This window comes from Coturnix japonica, chromosome 7 (genome assembly GCF_001577835.2).
Source record: "Coturnix japonica isolate 7356 chromosome 7, Coturnix japonica 2.1, whole genome shotgun sequence".
NCBI classification, from domain to species: Eukaryota; Metazoa; Chordata; class Aves; order Galliformes; family Phasianidae; genus Coturnix; species Coturnix japonica.
Window position 1 is genome coordinate 26,770,181 of NC_029522.1, and position 18,548 is coordinate 26,788,728.

At 39.8% G+C, this 18,548-nt stretch overlaps 1 protein-coding gene across 4 annotated transcripts in view; it reads left to right on the forward strand.

Annotated features, from left to right (window-relative positions):
• CSRNP3 (cysteine and serine rich nuclear protein 3) overlaps positions 1 to 18,548 on the forward strand; it is an 87,268-nt gene that overhangs the window by 2,494 nt on the left and 66,226 nt on the right. For 2 of the 4 annotated variants that reach the window (XR_004307977.1, XM_015869174.2), the window contains exon 1: positions 12,347 to 12,472. The exons of the other annotated variants lie outside the window; for them this stretch is intronic. The gene's annotated coding sequence lies outside the window, so the exon portion shown is untranslated. Of the gene's footprint in view, positions 1 to 12,346; positions 12,473 to 18,548 lie in introns of those variants that run through there. 4 annotated transcript variants of the gene reach the window in all.

The following is an 18,548-nucleotide window of genomic DNA, read 5'->3' on the forward strand; positions in this document are numbered from 1 at the left end:
ATTATGTGAGAAAACTGCTGCTTCCAGGTGGGCAGACAGTGGAGATTGCTCTCCAGTGGAGACTACCTCAGCTATCCAGTCAAGGCATCGACATGGTGAATTTTCTTTACTAATAACCTTTGACTATTTATCACCATTTTGGTCAACATCTTTATATTAGCCACCTTTACACACCACCTTTACAGGGTTGTTTCTCACTTCTTCTTTTTTTTTTTTTTTTTAACTTGTTAAGCTCCTCACACATCTCCTGTGGTCCCTTTTGGTAACTGATGAAGAAGAAAATAGGAATGATGTGGTTACTGAAGGAAGCAGCACATGCAAACTAGTGCATGTGCAAACTAGGTAATTGTGTTGTAAAATCCTCTGAATGCTACAGGTCTTTGTGAGTCTGAAAGTCAATCTCAGAACACATTAGCAGCAAAACCTGTTTCCAGTGGCCTGCTGGTTTTCACGAGGTCTGTGCTGGGAGTCTCTCCTTGCCTCCATCACCACGCACATGGGGTTTTTATGGAACCATGGCAATGAAGCTTTGCAGCCAAAGCCACTTATCCAGCTGTGTACAGTTTTTGTTGTGTTGTAAGAACAGCAGCCCAGTGTTTGGGGAATAACTTCACCCAAACATCCATCTGTAAAAGGCCTCTCGCTTGTTCTACATGAACACACTGAAGAATGAAACGATGAAACGATATTAGGTTTTACAAATGAAGCTTGAACTGCCCTAAAAGTGCCGAATCTTTCTTGTTTTTCCTTTCTAGAAGGTAGATTAAGTGAAGTAGAGGCATGTTGCTTGGCCCTCTGTGTTATCCTTCTCACGAAGAAAGGGTCTTAAATCAGCAGAGCAATGATGTTGAGCAATAGCTCGTAGCCTGCAGAAGTGTATCATTCAGGGGGCTTTGCTTGGTGTGTGGGCATCCTCGTGTTGGGGTTTCAGTTGAATCAGGAGATGAATGTTGGAATGATGACAATGAGTGTGCAGCTGTGCATGGTGACAAATAGCATCTGGCAGTGCGTTGCACACCACCTCTGCCACTGCTCCCCACCTCAGCTCCTTTGTGTGAGTGTGAAAGTTTATTGTGATACCTTTCTGGTTTTGCTTGTCATACCAGGCACTGAGTCCTTCACTGTGCAATTTGTGCTGTGCTCCCTGGACATTTGAAAGAGAAGATGATTGCTTGGGCATTAGGCTTGAGAATTGCTTGAAGTTTGGGAGAAAGTATCCCTTAGTGTGCAATTAATGAATAAGAAGAGCTGTGAATTGTGATCTCGGGTCTTTTCTATTGTATGAGTTGAGGCTGTGTGGCTGGTAAGTGGAGCACTGGGTATGGAGGCCATGCAACCAGCTGCTGCCTCTCCTGAGGCACATTGAAGGCAATGACAGGGCAGTGACACAGCCACTGACCCTGGGTCGTTCTTGGCTATAAATCCTCCAGCTGCCATCTCTGCTGCTCCCTGGCATGTGCTGTTCACATTTACAGGCTTTTCAGATCATCTCTGTCACCATCTGCTGTATAATGGAAACAAAACCGTTTGCTGTGGGGAGCCAGCAACAGAGCCCTGAGCAGTGAAGGAGATTTCAAGACATGTGCCGCTATTGAGAGAGTGCGCCTTGTGCCTGTGTACAGTAAATACTACACATTTTAATGTCTCTCTAATTAGAAGGAATATATAGTCCATATATGAAACATCTTGTCAGCATGAGTATATTGGTGACACTTGTCCTGCTTGGGTGATTAGACAAGGAGCAGCATTCCCTAACTGCATGTACTCGCTAGATGTCAGTGCATCATTGCACTGAGCTGATGGTCTCACAGAGGAGCTTGCTGATGGCACCTCCCTTATGAAGAGCCCTTCTAAAGGGAGTGCCCTCAGAATGTAGTCTGGCTTACATTTTAGCAACAGCCACACGTCAATAGGAACTAATTCAATCCTCTTTTAGGGGCAGTCTGATAAAAATGCTTATTTTTTGAAAATCATACTTTGTGCTAAATAAAGGTAATTTAGAGGCTTTCAATAGCGCATGTGTTGGCTGACCCATTTATCTTTCTTGCCAGTATCTGATATATTACTGATGAAACACTCAACTTGATGCCATTTCAGCTCCTGCTTCTGACTAAAATCCCTGAGAAGATGTGGGCAAATCAGTTTTCACAAGGATGCCCGTGTGATCTGCAGCACAAACGCTTTCACTTATTTTCAAAACTCCTGTTTCCCTGCAGGGCTGTAGAAAACCACCTTGATAAATGTTGATAAAAGTGGAAGAAAAATGCCATAAACATGGCTAAAAAGTTTGGTTTTATGTACGAAAATGAACGTACTCTCTTGCCCTACCCTATGACTGGTGTGAAATACCGTGTTTATTATATCTTGTAATGATTGCATTACTTGCACCTCAGTGTTAGATTGATTTTTAAACAGATTAAAGTTTGGAATATTTAACCTTGTTCTTAGCCTTGTTTTGGTGACTCATGATTAGAGATTTTCTATTCGTATTTTTTAATCTGCATCGAGTAACAAGAGTTCATCTCAAACTTTTACTTGGTGCAGAATGTTTTGTTTTCATCCTGTCTGTGGAAGCATTCAGTTAGTGCTGTGTATTAGTAGGCTGAAATATCACTAGTATTCGTTTGGCAGGAATTTGAAATGACTTTGTAGTATCTTCCAGTTCATTCTCAAATTCTATTAAATTTTAATCCATAGCACTTTGAGGTAAAAACATTTTGCCTTCTTCTATGTCATTTCTTTAGAGGGGAGGGCTTCCTTAGCACTGCTCTCTGGTACCTGGAGGAGCTGCTGACAAATCACAGTTTGTTTGCTTACAAACACGTTTTGCATTAGCACTTAATGCTCTGTTGCTGCTGTATCAGTGTGTAACAGGAGTACGATGTGTGTTCCTGGGCTGACCTTCAGCATTTTCCCTCTTGTTATAGCTGTAAATGAGAAGTATCTTTGGTGTCATCTGTGTTGACTCAGTGACAGCATGGCACTTCACTTGCTGTCTGATCGTGGGACACAAAGGCATATTTTTCCCACACCCGCTGCCCTCAGGTTATCTTGTTTAATGAATGTTGTGCTCTTCATCCCTTACTGCTGGGCCAGCTACCTTCAGAGCCTGATTGTTGAGACAAGGTCTGGTTTGGCTTGTACAAGGAGGCCTGTAACAGATATGTCGGTAAGTTTGTAGAGATTAAAATAGACCTTTGTCTAACATATGTTTCTCCCTTACACAGACATACTGAATATAAATGCATCCGAGTTCTAAATATGAGATACTCGGAGTGACTTATCACTGCATGTGATTCTTAGACTTTGTGTCTCCCAGTGCTGAACAAAAGCCTATTCTCCACCATCAATTGCTCATTAACTTCACCAGAAGTATTACCAATTCACAGGGATGCAGACCAGAGCAGATTCTGCCCGGGTTTTCACAATTACTCCTAGCTAAGGCTTAAGAATTTGTGCATGAAAATTACTGATTTTTTTTTTTTTGGTTGTTGTTGTTTCTAATGACAACTTTGGGATTCTTCTGGGGCCTCTTCAGAAGTTTATCATGTGTGTGCTTAGTGACATTTTATTGTCTCTTGTTTGATGCATCTTGAGTAATTTGGTTAAAATGACCCCATGTTTGCTTTATGTTGTGCTGCTTTTCATTGCCAGCCATTATGTCTTTCTCGACGTGTTTTCTGTGAAGTTTGTGGTTGAGGGAGACCCTTTTTGGAAGGGCAGGTGCTGCCCTGGAGGTGGCTGATAAGGCACTTGCAGCTCAGGAAACCAGTTTGATGGTTCTGTACTGCTCTAACCTTTAAAGTAATACTTAAAAGCTCACTCATCCTGCATTTTGCTGTGTCTTCTACATGGCTAAAATGGGCCTACTAGCAACGTAATGTGACTGAATTTCTTGTGTATGGGCAGCTGTGTACACTGAGCACCCACAGCTCTGATCTGTCGTCTGTGGGTAGACTCTTAGTGTGATAATATTTTCTGTTTTACAGATGAGACTCATTCATTGTACTGGAGAATGCTTCCTAAAGAAGTGAGACTTGGTTACTGTTCTTTCCTCACTCTGAAAATGAGGTCTACACCTGCATTTTCCAGAAGTGTGCTGTAATACAAAGTAATTTGGAGAAGGCAGTGCTGAGCTGGAGCCTGTCTCCTAGGTGAAAGCAGACAAAAAGGGGAATAGCACTGAAACCTAATTATTTGGTTATTCAGCTGCACAAAGGGATAGCTGGATGTGCTTTATTGTTTGCAGGGCTGATACAACATTTTGGGAACAGAGACTAGAATCCTCTTTCTTCCTCTTCTGGAACTCCTTTGCAAATCTTATGTGAAGGTGCAAGTGGTTTGCTTGCTAAACAAACTTCAGTGTGGATAGGGAATTTGGTCCTGTGACAGAAATAGAGGTATTACACTGATGTTGTAGTTCGTTCTATAAAATACCTTATCTGTGATCCTAAGAGGAGTGTGAAGGATCTTATACTTTCAAAGTACAGATGGTCTTTGATATGAATTGAAGTAATTATTAATAAAGATTGAACATTTCCAGGCAGCTTGAGGCACATGCAAGCCTTTTCATTTATTTTTTTGGAGCATGTATTTGCATAATTGCCAGCAAGGTCAGAACTGCCTTGATTCAAAATGAGCTTAAAGGTTTCATCAAGTTGGTACACTAGGACAGGAAGAAGACATCTTCCAGGTACTCAGTAGCAGTGACTAAGTAAGGTGTCACAATCTATCCATCACAGCCAAAAAAAGGATAAAACAGTGGTATCCCTCCCTCACCTACCTGACAGTGATATTTTGGTGTCGGTCTGTCTGTGCTCCTTCCAAAAAGGAGTACTGCATCTTTTTTCTTCCATGCTCTGCTAGCAGTGTGCTGATCAGAGGAGCTGCTACACCTGAAAAGTGGTGGGTTTGTATTTTTTTTTTTTTTTTCCCAGAAGTAAAATGTAGATTAGTTTAAACAAAACAATCAAAAAGCTGAACTTGTTCTGCAGTGCTTACTTTCATCTTCCAGCCATGAAATCTCATTTATGGTTCGAAAGAAACTTGTTTTTAAAAGCTGATGTTTCAGGGTTGGCTTATTTGCTGTCACTTGTTGTGAGGAGTAGATTTCTGAATCTGGAGAGAATGTACCTGGCTTAGTTGTTGGTATATAAATAATTGGGACTGGAAATAAGCTGCTTCCTAGCACAGAGATTTAAAAGATAGCTGCAGGTGAATCCATGCATGGAATCCACGCATGCCCTTGTGCAGAAGTTCTTTACTTACCTTTTCTCTGTGTTGTGTTGTTTTTCTGTACCACTTTGGATTTCTCTGAAGGCAGATGACTGCACTGCTAGGTTGATGGAAGGAATATAGATAGATATTGGTAAGTGGGTGGGAGTCTGAGGAGCTGAAGTTAATGCAGCTTTTGTTTCTGTAAGGTGAAACTTAGTCTGCCTTGGATGTGTTTGTCAGTTTTGCCCTGAGATTTGTTCCCACTTGGCAGTATTTTCATGGAACTTTCTGGTCTTCTTACACAAGCTTTGTTTTTTAAGAGCAAAGGAGAATTTGTTTTGAGTCTGTTTAACAAGGGCTAAAGGAAATCTTGCTTTCAGTAACAGAGGTCTGTGGTACTGCTTCTCTTAAAAAGGGGAAGGGGCTGTATCGCTTTTCAGCTGCACTGCACAGCTTGCAGTGTGTTCCTTTTGTTCTCACTATCTTCGAATAGTTTTTACAGCCCTTTGAAAATTCCTCCTAAAGTACCGTGTTGTCAAGTGTCAGATCCACTGACCCATGTGGCCACTCTTTAGTACCCTCATATAAAACAGGCTTGGTTTCTTACTCTTTTAAGCTGAAAAAAATGCTGTTAGGCAGAGCTGCCCCAGGGATGGCATGGTCTTCTAGGTTCTATTAAAAAGTAAAATTGCCTGAATGTAAAATAATCCTGTTCTTTCTTGAAGCTGTGCAGATTCCTGAACTATAGGGCAATGTATTTTTGCTGTGCATCTCCAGTAATTATCTGGCTGCTTCTCCAGCCTGAACAGTCATCCCTTCAGGCTTCGGTAAGTGTAGACAGTAGGGCATTTAATCCAATATAACTTGTATGTCTGCTTTATTTTCATACGGTGATATTTCTGATTTCAGAGCTCTTTTGTGTTTAGAGATTGTGCAGATGTTCTACATGCTATAGCCTCTCACTATTTAAAACTTGAATTGCAGAAATCCTACATGCCTTGATGATTTCTAAGGCTATGAGATGATGACATTTGTCCACCAATTGTGAGAAAGAAACCTCAACTCTCCGTTTGCTGTCAGTCATAAATAATGAGCAGTTTCCTTGCAGTGGATGCAGTTTCAAGTTAAGGAAATGTGAGCAAGCTTGGCCTGCATCTTATAGCAGAACATGATTGGGTTCCAGTTCTTTTGACCATGCAGAATTTTTCAAGGCGGCAGTGCTGAGTGCACACTGATGAATCGTATGTAGTTCAATCTTCAATTCCTTGTGTTTCTTATATTGGTGTTTACTCTTCTTGGGACCATACTGGGGCATTCCTTATTGATGCTGGGTTCTGAGTTGCTGCAGGGAATCAACAGGCTGTGAAATTCAGATAGTTGTGTTGTTGCCTTGCAGTGCCTAGCCCATCTCTTTTCAAAGATCTGTCTACAAGCATCTGCTTAGATTTCAGATGATCCTGAGGGCCACTGAAACACTTCTTGCTCATTGTAATAGCCACTTTCTAGAATGGTTGCTCTGCAAAAAGAAAGGGGAGTTGGCAATCTATTCTGGATTTAAGGAAGTCAAAACTTGGAATTCAGAAGCTCCAATTCAGAGGCGTCAGTAGGAAATGTTTTTCCTGGTAGGAAGGAAATTAGTTGGTTTGTGAAGCATCCTGGATATGCAGGATGTGGCTTTTTGTAGTAATAATATGGGTTCAACAACAGCTGATCCCAGTCTATAAGAGGAAATACCAGATCAACCTTCCTTTCCACCCCCACAGCTTATCAGATGTACATCAACTGGATGGTAATGACCATCTCTCTTCTCCCTGTTCTCAATTCTAGTGTTTGTTGCATGAGGGAGCTGAAAAAGAGAGCAAACCTGTGTACAAGGTTTATTTATTTATTTATTTATTTTGTTTAGTTTGTTTGTTTTGTTTTCTGTTTTTGAAACAAGATCTTTTGAGAGGTTGGACCTTTTCCTCTTGTAAACCTTGTAAGCCATTGGTGCAACTCCTGGCTCCTAGCTGCGAGAGCCATTTTGACTGTAGGCAGGTTCTTGGTCATTATTTACTTCAGTTCCACAGCAGAGCTTCTATCCAGGCACTGACAGTGGCTGTCTGTCCTGGGCTGCATCATCTTTGACACCAAAGGAATGCTCTGTGCCGGGCTTTCTTAGCTTCCATTAGACGTGTTGCCCTTTGCTGTTCTGCTGACAGATCTTTCAGCTCTGCTGTTCAAATTACTTGACAGCATCTCCCAGAGTGGCAGCACACATGCAGTGTTTTCAGGAGCCTCTCTTAACCGTGCTGCTATCAGTTTGTAGCAGCACATGCATTTTTTTCCTGGAGTAGTGTGTCATGATTTGGTTTTGATTTTTTTGGGGGGTAGGGGGATGTTACTATGCATGTGTGTTTGTTTTTAATGGTTTGACTGTGCAAAATGAAATTCCTAAGGAAGAACAGAGCCTGCATGTGAGTTCCTGGGGCTCCAGGATATCTGGAGTGTGGGCAGAGCTCTTGGCCGGTATTTTAAACTGCACGTTCCAGTCATGACAGATTGGTGGGATGTAGGGCACTGAGAATCAAAGTGTTACAAAGTCTTTCTCCTCTCAGGTCATTTAATAAATCTAATATATGGTACATGAAGTATCTTCCAGGAATCTTGCTAATTGAATGAATAATAAGATTTTTATTTCTAGACCACTTGTGTGAAGTTCTGTCTGATGTCAGCATAACATTCTTTCAGGGCTGCCATTATGCTGTTGGGGATGTGACTGCTTCCTGCATTTCTAGGTGATGACTCTACTGCTCCTGACTCAAGTAGCAGCCACCATTTTTCTTAAGCAAATGCCTAATCCTGATGAACAAGTTGCTGAGACTTAAATATCTGACTATGGCTTTCTCCAAATATCAGTCTCCATTTGAGTCTTCATCAAACAAGTGCACCTGAGCTGCTCTCACACTTTACAGAGGAGATATACAGTGATTAGTTACTAGAGAAACACTGCTTGATCAACTATCAAAAAGTTACATATCCTGAGGTGACTGCTGGGAGTCACCTGCATTATGACTGCCTGCGTGGATTGTAGGGTGGAGATAAAGGTGATACCAATAATCAGAGTTCTCCGGCATACCTTTATCCCCTGGCCATCTCTTCTCTTTCTGTCTCTGCTCTTTCTTCTACTTGCAAAAAGTTTGCATTTCAGAAGAAACCAAACTGATGCGCAGTGTGCTGCTCAGAACTTTAAATATGAGAACAGAGAAATGCAATGCATCCTATGCCAGACTGCAGAAAGAAAAAGCAGTCTTGACTTGCTTTGGATGTACATGTGAAGTAAGGGCCACTAATGAAAACTTGGCTGCAGAGCTTAACAAACCAGTGATCTTCTTTGATGTCAAACATTGTTGCGGTTTTCACTCTTGATTTATCTTTAAAGAATTTTAGCTGCGCTGTCTTTAGATAAGCAAATCCTTCATGGCTCTAGAAAGGAAATTGGCATGTGCACTGAGGAGGCATGAACTAGATATGGAATAGAATAAAACAGAAACAGGAAAAAAAAATCTGTTTTATTTGATGAAATAGAACAGCTGAAAATCTTTTTCAATAAAGGGAAGCATAAGGCCTAAAGAGAAGGAAAATGGGATTAGTGATAGAGCCTACAGAGGGAGGAGAGTGGAACAATTAGCTCTGCTAAAGAAAGAGGCTGAGAAAGGATATTCCAGAAAGAATCAGGTTGTTATGAAATACGGGAGATTTGAGATTCTAATTACTCACTAAGCTGTGTCAGTTCACCTTTACAATCAGGGTTGTCTAAAGCATAACAATAAATAAGGCTTTTATTTGTTTGGTTTTTCTTTTTTGTTTTCCATCGTCTCTTTCAATTTACTTTGTCAGAGCCATTATATGGTAAAACAGAGGAGACCACTGAGATGTAATTTATATATGCTTCCTAATTTTTTTTCTCTGAAGTTTTTTTTTCTTTCCTCTTCATAAAGGAGGTGATTCTTTAAGATGTCACCCCTCCATAAAAGGATTTCTAAAAGAAGCTTTAGTTTTGGTAGAGCCAAAAAGAGTGGAAGCAAATACTTCAGTAGCAACAGAGCAAAGGAGAAGTAAAGAAAGTGTTTGCAGGAGTCTGTTCCCTAATGAACCTTTCCTTTTGTCCATTGTAGTAGTCCTGGAGAAAAAAAAAAAAAAAAAAAAATTAACAAATGAAATGTGTATGTTACGAAGCATAAAGTAGAGATGGAAAAAGGTTTAAAAAAAAAAAAAGCTGAAATGGCTGAATGGTTATAAACCCTCTCACTAATTACTTGAGTCACAGCACAAACTGAGTACAGGCCTTGGTTTGAAAAGGATGTGTTTTCCTTTACTCCGTCTCTGCATATATGCAACTAATTAGTCTAGAGATAGTTATTCAGAGCTGGAGAAGTTAGTTAAGGCTTTGAAGATTCTGGCAGTGGATGTAGCCAGCCTGGTTCAGCCACCATGGCTGGGGGTGGCAGGGCAGCTCTGAAGGGATTAGAAGAGGGCAGAGGGCTGTAGGTGGGCCAGAGTGGGGCTGGCAGCCTGGTGAGGCCAGCAGACCATGGCCACCCAGTGGGCCTGAGGTCTCCTTAAGTTGGATGAGTCCGTGCTTGGCTACTGGGACGTGTGATTGGGTACTGCATGGCTGCTGCATGGTTGTAGCATAGCTTGGACATGGCTGAGGGCAAGAGGCTTCATTTAAAAGCAGCTTCCTGGCAAAGGATTCTCAGGCCCGTGGCCACTTGGTGCTGCTTCTTTTAAGGCTACCAACTGTATTGCCTATAATTTCTCTTTGTGTGCATCCAAACCCTGAGGACAGGAGACGGTGCTCAGGGCGAGGCATACAAATAGAATTGCATTTATCATATCTAAAACACATTTATCAAGCAAATGGCTTTATTTTTGATGTGCAAAACAGGGCAAATCTCACAAGGTCTGTCTACATGTTAAGAAGAAACTGCCAAGTGTGGGCTGGATAGATTGTACAAACACCACTCTGAGGAGGTTTGCATGTACATGTCTTGTAAAGTGTGGGAGAAACAACAGCCTACGTAATTATAACTTTTTTTTTGAGCAAGGCTACCTGCAGTTTCTTTCTGAAGACTGTCTGTCTTAAATAGTTGCTTCAGTCTGGGACTGTTTTAAAGGCTGGGTTTTGTTCAGTTGGTTTTGTTAATAATTCCCTTACTGCTCTGGCAGGCACTTGCAAGAAATCCTGACTTGTTTGTGTGTACTGCCCAGTTCTCTATGAGTTATAATAGTGCTTCAGGGTTGGAACAACAAAGCAATTCACATCTACACTGAAAAGTCTTGCATTAGAACCAGTTATGAGTTCACAATTGTCTATCTATCTCCTTGCATCTCTCTCTGCAGTTAAGCCAGTAGAGAGGCAAAGCCTTGGTGCTCAACTCTAAGCTTATCTCTGTGGATAACAAAGAAAGCAAATTTGGAGATAGCTTCCAGCTAGTTGCTCCTCATGTCTGTTCAGACTTTCCTCATTGTTCCTGAGATATGTTTACCAGTAAAAGAAAATTTTACTGATATTTCTGGATTACATATCTAATAATTAATGTAGCTTCAAACATTTGTAGGAATGAATTCCCATTTTTTAGGCACTGAGGTAAAGTTTTTTGTTAAATTGAGCTCATTTGCTTGTAGGCGTCTTAAAGAATCTGAGTGTTATGCACAGGATCCACTGGCAGTTTGTTATGATGAGGCTGGCAGCTAGTTTTTCCAGAAGCTAAAACATCTATCACTTTATAGTAGGAGTATGCTAATTCGTATGGTCTCGCTACAGTTAAAGATCAATAATTCAGTGAAGATGGATGCTCTTATTTAAAGTAATTCACAGTTAATTTAAATGGAAATCTGTAGCAGCAAATAGAAGTTTGTAAACAGAAAGGTATTTGCCAGCTTCTACTTTGTTTTCAAAGGGAAATCCTTGAACACAAGTACTTTGATGTGGCACTAAAGTCTCATTTGTGATTTTGATTTTAAACTCTAATGAAATGAACTTAATGCTCATGTCTTCAACTGAGCTGATGCCTGATTGATTTGGATGTGTAGAAAATCAAAATTCTCTTTGCAGATAGTCTTGGAAAACGCTTTCTCATTGTGAATTTAAGAGGCTGCAAGTAGACACAGTAATAGAATTGAGGCACACAAAATTGAAAATTGTTCATCTACTCATTTTTTGCATATGAATGCGTATTTAAATAGGAAATTCTGCATGGGCAAACTTAACCTACACCATTGGCTTTTGGCCTTAGATTTGGGTTATTGGAGTTAGTGTCAGTGAGGCTTCCAATTCAGGGTATCTTATGATTCTATGAAATAAGTCAAAAAGATGCATAGGCACAGCTTATATAGGTAGAGCTTTATTTAGATAAAGCTTCAAGGATAATGTTATTAGCAATTGTTCTCAGATATTGTCTCAAGCAGAAAGAGAATGCATTTAGCTGATGCTTAGGGGTACTAAAATGGCTGAAGTACAGCTACAATTTGATAGAAATTAAAGCCGCAGAAAATGTGTGTTCTCCCCACCCTCTATTATTTTGGCCTCAGAACTTCTGATGCACATCTCAAAACCATAGTGTTATTTTTAGTCTATACAATTGGTATTGCTTTACAGAGTTGGAGAGTAGTAGGAAATTACTGTCATCAATCTCTGAATTGTAATTTGCATTGAGATTTCAGAATCTTGCTTTGTGTAAAAGCAGCATTGTTACTTTGATAATCACAACATTTCTTAAAAGCTCAGCAGCGCTCTTCACTGACAATCTGGAGAGCTGAGTCAGTATCAATGAATGTATATAGGCAGTAAGTATTCCTACAGCTGTTTGCTTGTTTTTTCTTAGAGAAAGGAGCTGAAGGGGAGAATAGCTAGCTATTTACTAGAGGAACTGAAGGTTATTAATAGAGATGTCTTTTTTTTCCCCCTTATCTTTAAATTTCATAATTACCTTTCAGTACAGTGTGTCCTCACTGATTACTAAGTAGCTTATTAGAACAATTTTTCAGGTATGCTTTTTTTTTTGGAAGGTTTTTCTTGCGGTTTTCCTATTTTGTTAGGATGCAGGTGGGGGTGGGGAGTGGGAAATATGGGAGAGAAGAAAGAGCATGTTCCAGAGGATGCCAGGATGACTTCAGTTATTGAATGACTGCTATCTGATGGATGGGGAGAAAAAGGAGGAGTAAACCTTTCAATCTGCACTCAGCTGAAACACAGAAAACCAGTTCACAGGTAAGGGAGAAAAAATACTGTATTGAGCAGCTGTTCTTGATCCTTGCCACAATATTTTGTGGCTAAGAAACATGCATGAATCTTACTGTTTATTCCTCATTAGTGACTTTGAAGCAGCAACTGAGTGTATTACTCTTGCTTTCTAGGAGATTTCAAATTAATTGAGATCCGTAGGGGAATCCTAGGTATCCCTGAAGCTGTTTGAGAACTTCCTGTTGTTACAGTGTAGGCATTTATGCTGAGGCTGTTCATTAGGCTGTAGGATGAGAGATCTTTTGTGTGATGGAGTTACTGTTGAAAATACAGTGTATGCTACCAGCAGCAAAACAGTGTAGGGAGATCTGAAAAGAGTGAAGGTTCTTTCATGGATTTTTGTTTTATTTTTGTGTTTAAAATCTATGTGGTTTATAATTCAATCATAAAATTATTTCATAAAAATGGATGTAATTAAATTACATATACAAGATTGCTATTATGAGATTTATCTATTGCAGCTGCATACCAAATTTAATTAACTGTATGAAACTTGTTCTACAGGCCTCATATGTTAGCAGCAGCTTTTAGTTCACAGAAATTTGGGATGGTAAATAGTAAAATAATATTTATTAATATAATAAATAACTTAGTGCAGAAAACAGGCTTATTTACTGAGGTGCATTATTTGAGGGTCTAGAATTACCGAAAGACTTGGTCACTGAAGAATTTGGACATAGCAGAATTTTCTGTACGGGGGGAGAGTTTAAATGTGTCAGCTCCCTCCTGACTCAGTTCTGCGTGTGCTACACGCAGCAAATAGCCATAGTACTAAAGGACCTCATTATGCTTGTTTTAAGCAGAAATCTTCAGTGACATAAATGAATTGTGATTATAAATTGTTGCATCCAATTGTGATTATAAATGAGTTGCATCCAGTAGTTTTTTATTTGTAAGCAGTGGATATATATCTGAAACTACAAGGAAAATGTTGAATTACAAACCCAAGTTTATTTATTCCAGTCACACTCCTCCCCCCCCAAATCTTTTTCTTTTCCTGAAATGAGAAGTTTTGACTCAAACCAGCTCTGGTAACAGCGAGGAGTTGATGAAAACAAAGATCTAGTTCCACATGTATTTAAATGATTCTGTCTCCTTGGAAACGCCACTGCTGCAGATGGATTTGGCTTTTACTAGCTAAAAATACCTACTTAATAATGACAATGTGAAAGATATTGGATAAAACTGTTATGTGTAGTCACTAGTTTTGAAGTTCCCTAATGATTCATGTATTCTACTTGAACTAAAGATATGCATGTTCTATCCAGTATTCCCAGTCAGCTACCGCTGGAACTCACCAGTGGTGTGGAAATGAGAGAACCTCATTAGCTGTGGTCGCAGACCTGAGAAGGGAGTACGTGAGTGGGGGACAAGATTGCTGAAGAACTTGAAAGCAGGCAGCAAGTTGGAAAAACAGCTCGTGGTGAGGGTGGGGTGTGAGTGTGCCTTGTGTAATATGTGAGGATGCAGGCAGACAGGCTCACTCCCAGAGAGATCGATGGTATGAAGAGTATGTTTAAGCCCTGCTTTTGTAATCTAACTCTGTGCAAGTAAAACACACTTTAAAATTTACTACAAAACCTCCAGTGAGGTAAATTTTACTACAAAACCTCATTAGTTACGTGGGTAGGTGACTGAAGCGGCATCCAAATGATTTTAAATTAAATATTCAGTTACCTTAAACAAAAGTCAAAAACAAAATTACTTACAATCACTTACTTGCTTTAAGCAAGAAATAGTATTCTGTAAATGATGGCCAAGGAACTTCATTCTTTAAAGGATTAAATCTACTTCTTTTTTTTCCATCCAGTTCTTCCTTATTGATTTCCTGTACATCTTACAACTATTTTTCTTGTTAGCTGATATTCAGAACATATGAGAAATACCAGTCATTCTTTTTCTCTCTTCTTCTTTTCCATTGGATGGATTCCTGGTTGTGCCAAGAGAACAGAACAAATGACAAACCTTTCCTATATGCAGTATAGGAAAGTATAGTATGGTGGGCAAAATGGGCCTATTTTTATTTTTAGATAGTGTACGTGCTTTGTTGTGGCATAGATCAAGATCAGTGATTAATGTATTTTTCAGCATTAAATGAGGTATTTTTCCTGTTTTGCAGTGTCTCAAAGGCAACATTAAAATATTACAAGGTATTGTTACACAGATTAATTATTTATCTTCTGCAAATTAATACTAAAATCCATTTATAGCTGACAGCACAAGTACCAAAGGTCATTTAAAGGCAGAGCTGAATACTTGGTTTTATTAATTGAAATGAGTAAGAGGACATGATCTGGTATCTTTAATTCTGTGAGAGTATTAACATATTAATAAGGCAGATTATTAAATGGATTATAGAAATTTTTCTATGAGGATAATAAAAATTAATCATAGCAGGCCTTCCTGCTGAGAATAGTGTTCTAGTTGTTGTTTGGTATGGTTGTTTTTGTATTGAGATGAGCTAAGCCAGGTCACTTTAAAATTAAAAACCTTATGTAATTTAAGATTACAAGGAGATAAGAAATAAATCTGAATGTTATTTGAGGAATGTGATAAGTTATTGGAAGTAATGTCTGTGTGTTCTACAGCTGTAGCTGAGTTGTGCCAATGTCACAAGAGTCCTTTAATTTCTGGATATAGAATCAGAACTTCCCAGCTGCTGAAAAAGTAGTGAGTAAATTTGTCACATACTGTATGTCACTGTGCCCAGTTTGTGGAAACAGTGATGATCACATGGAGAGAACACTGCTTTATTTCCTGCTCAGTAGCAATTTCTAGACAGATGAGCTGTAGTTTTTGCCAGATTAGTTTTATTCTATGCTTTATTTGATTGTGTTTTTTTTTTTTTTAAAGAGAAATTAATAGTTCTGGCATCAGACCGCGTAGGTTATATTAGACAGATAATATTACTACATTTGTTATTTCCCCTTGCTAGAAACTGTCAACTGTTCTATTTCTTGTTTCTAACCTCACATCTCTTAGACATTTTTATCTTCTTATATATAGGTAGCACCACTATTGTCAATAGTTATTGCAAGAGCAAAGTAAAAAACATTTAGTCCTCTGTTAAATTTTGTCCATGCACACATACCTGCCCCCATCCACACGTACACCATTAAGCTGGATGAGTTTGCTCATGTCTTTTTGGGTAAAAGAGGAAAGCGTAGTTCAGAGTTACTTACATTGGTGGGGGTTGTTTTGTTTTTTTAAGTTTAGATGTTTTATTTGTTTATTAGAGCTCTGGCAGATGCTGCAGATTTGAGAAGCAGCACTACCAGAATGCAGAGACCATAGGGCTGGAGGAAGAGCTGTTGAATTCATGCTGGCACTCCCAGCTTTAGCTATGGTGAATGAGCAGCCAGGCTGTGCGTTTAAATTCACGCTGCTTTGCTCTGTGTTGCATGCTGGCTGAAGAGCTCTGAAGACTGTTTTGGCATATAACAGTTGTGTCCATAGTATGCTTTGGCAGATGCATACTGAGCTCTACAAGGTATCCTGCCATCTTGTGCTGTTCCTCAGCTGGCAGTGTGCAAGATTGATGTTCAGAAAAGAACAGTGTGCAGGTTCATTACTGAAACTTTATGAGGGTGGTTTCAATGTGCTTAATAATGTTACTGCCTATTAATATGGACAAAATTTAAATTAAAGAACACTCATCTCCAGTACTCTGTAAGTTATTGGCATTTCCAGTCTCCACTATAGACCTAGGCCCTGCTGCTCCTTGTGTAGCTGGGAGCAGCTCAATGCAAAAGCTCTACTCCAAAAGCATGCTAAAAATACTACTGCTGGACTCAGCCTCATTCCAGGCAGGGAATGCTAGGGAGAGACTCAGCAAACAAGATACTGTCTTTTTGCAACGAAATGCAATAAGAATGTGCTGCTAGTGCGCCATGCCTCAAATAGCAGACTGAGCATTTCTTCCCATCATCTTTGTGTTGGTCGTTTGCTACAAGGCTGTGTATCTGTAGAAGTCAATAGGATCTATAGCAGTATCTGGCTCTTTCTCCCACATTTCAATTTTATGGATGGTTGATGCCTCCTAGCTGGAGCTCTGCCACACCCTGTCCTTCAGCAGAGCAGTCTAAAAACTAATAAGCCTTTTCTGGGAGCCTGCATAGGAGTTTGAAAGTTTCATCTGGGGTGAATGTACTTCAGTAGGGAAGGCCAAATACACTGCACCATTATTATTTTTTTTTTAATTTTTCTTCTTTTGTTTAGTTTTCTTCAAACAGTAGTGAGAGCAAATCTTCCATAATGCTTTTGATGAGATTTTAATCAGTGAAATTTCATCACCAAACCTTAAAACCTTACAGAAGAGAACTGGTCAGCACCAGGTCTTTGGTGGTATTACCTGAAAACTTTGGTGGGGACCCCATGGTAGACCCAGCTAACATTCACTTAGATGACTTAGATCTGAAGGTTAGGTGTCGTGAGCCTGAATTTGTGACCCAGCTGCAGCTTGACTTTCTCCTGTTTGCCTACAGGATTTGATGCCCTTGATGCATCTTTTGCTCTGTTGGAAATGGCTTTTGATGCAACAGCTCACTTAGAAAACAGTTATGAGTGAAACTGTGTCAGAGTGTACAGCTTCTGTGGGCAAATCTCATCTGCATGGGAAATCCTTCTCTCTTGTTGAGTGCCTCTGAATCCAATTCTGCCAGGTTGCACCCTGCAGCTGAATGCAAAGTTCCTGGATGTCTGGTTGAATTAGCCCTGTCTTTTACTCATCGCTCTTTGCTCTTCAGGGAGCATGCTGAGAGAAGGCCCAGGAGAGCTAGCCTAGAATTTTCTTCTGTTTGCAGAACTGTGTGTGTTTCCTGTAGCTGTTGAACTCAGTCATCAGAAGGTTGCTTTAATGCTGCTGTATATGAACACTTTGTATTTGAGTGGTGAATGGGGGATATTTGCACACTTGTGTGTAAGTCTTTGTGAGATGCTGGGATGAAGGGGTATAGAACTGCCACTCACTGTTACATCCATACAACGTAGACAGGAGGGTGAGCATATGCCAGCATCCCTTTGGCATTCTAAGTTCATTGCCAGCGGAGCTAGTTTGAGTGTACAGTGGAGCATGCAACAATGTGTAGGCAGTCTGGAAGATTTGTGGATTAGTGCTCAAGTGTGAAATCAGGAGTTCTCTAGAGCGACAGTATAAAAACCCTGCAAAGAGCTGGTTTGGCAGGATTCAGTTTGCAGCGTTGGAACAGATTCTCCAGGTTGAATTGCACAGCCTTACTCCTGTAGGATTTACTTAGTGCTGTAGGTTTAGCTAGTCTGAAGCAAGCAAAGCCTTTTCCTAGTTTATGTCTGTGTAACTGACCCCTGCCATAAGCAGCAGTTCATGAATAAGATTATACTAATGGTATTCCCTGTGCCCACACAGTAGTCTCTAAGTGGAATTATCCCGCTGTGTGTTTTTAATTTTTACAGATTGTACTTGTGAAATTATCAGAGCCTTCCTCTGACAACTGGTGCTTGTGATTAGAGCTGCCAAATACATGGAAACATGTATTGCAAACATAAATTTGAATTCTGAACAGCTGTTTGATTCATGTTCTTGTACCTCTGCTGTTCACTGTTTGCAAGCATTCATGCAAATGGATTTGTGTCTGCATTAATGCAGTCCTTTACATGAATAGTCATTTTTACAAGCAAATGGTATTCTTTGCATGAGTGATGTTGTCACTATAGATGCTTTCAGTTTTGGCTTCCTCCCTCCCCACCCCCCTTTAAAAACTCTCAGCTGTACAAAGAGCAAAATAACGAAGTGTGATTTGTGTAACCAAGCAAATGCCTTGATTAATTCATGACCAATTCTTACTGATGTTTTCAGGTAAGAGAAGTATCTTAAAAATATATTGTTTTGTTTGTGAGCTAATAAATAAACCTAAATGCAAAAAGAACCACGACAAATAATCCAAACATCTCTGCTTGTGGGCGTCAATATTCATGATTTAACTGTGAAATGATTTGCCAAGTCTTCCTAGCATCTTATAGCACATGCTGACTGGCCAGTGGGTGGGAGTTGTTTGTGATGAGTACT